Raw genomic sequence first — 983 nt, forward strand, 5'->3', positions numbered from 1 at the left:
ACCGGGGTGGGAGGGGAGGCCTGCCATTGGCTGAGCTGGCCAAGATGGCCGTCATTATGTAAATGAGGTCCAAGATGGCCGACCAAGTGATGGTGGAGCAAGGCTGCCATTGGCTGGGCTGGCCAAGATGGCCATCATTATGTAAATGAGGTCCAAGATGGCTGCCCAGTTGCCATGGTAACAGCACCATCCAAGATGGCTGCCCAGTTGCCATGGTAACAGCACCATCCAAGATGGCTGCCCAGTTGCCATGGTAACAGCACCATCCAAGATGGCTGCCCAGTTGCCATGGTAACAGCACCATCCAAGATGGCTGCCCAGTTGCCATGGTAACAGCACCATCCAAGATGGCTGCCCAGTTGCCATGGTAACAGCACCATCCAAGATGGCTGCCAAGATTCTCGCAGAGCCATTGGCTGACAGGGCCAAGATGGCCCCGCCCACAGCCAAATATGGTGGCCGCTGGCGGCCATCTTGGTGGCCATCTTTGATCCCTTGGTGACCATCTTAGTGGCCAGCTTTAATCCCTGGTGGCCATTTTGGTGGCCATCTTTAATCCCTGCCGCCTGCTTGGTGGCCATCTTTAATCCCTCAGTGGCCATTTTGGTGGCCATCTTCAATCCCTCAGCAGCCATCTTGGTGGCCATCTTTAAACCCTGCTGGCCATCTTGGTGGCCATCTTTAATCCCTCGGTGACCATTTTGGTGGCCTTCTTTAAACCCTGGCAGCCATCTTGGTGGCCATCTTTAGTCCCTCAGCGGCCATCTTGGTGGCCATCTTCAATCCCTCGGTGGCCAACTTGGCAGCCATCTTTAATCCTTCACTGGCCGTCTTGGTGGCCATCTTTAATCCCTAGTGGCCATCTTGGCGGCCATCTTTAAACCCTGGCAGCCATCTTGGTGGCCATCTTTAATCCCTCGGTGACCATTTTGGTGGCCTTCTTTAAACCCTGGCAGCCCACCTTTTGGCCACTTCTCGCCACT

The sequence above is a fragment of the Corvus brachyrhynchos genome, unplaced genomic scaffold, assembly GCF_000691975.1.
Source record: "Corvus brachyrhynchos isolate BGI_N302 unplaced genomic scaffold, ASM69197v1 scaffold1129, whole genome shotgun sequence".
Classification (NCBI taxonomy): domain Eukaryota; kingdom Metazoa; phylum Chordata; class Aves; order Passeriformes; family Corvidae; genus Corvus; species Corvus brachyrhynchos.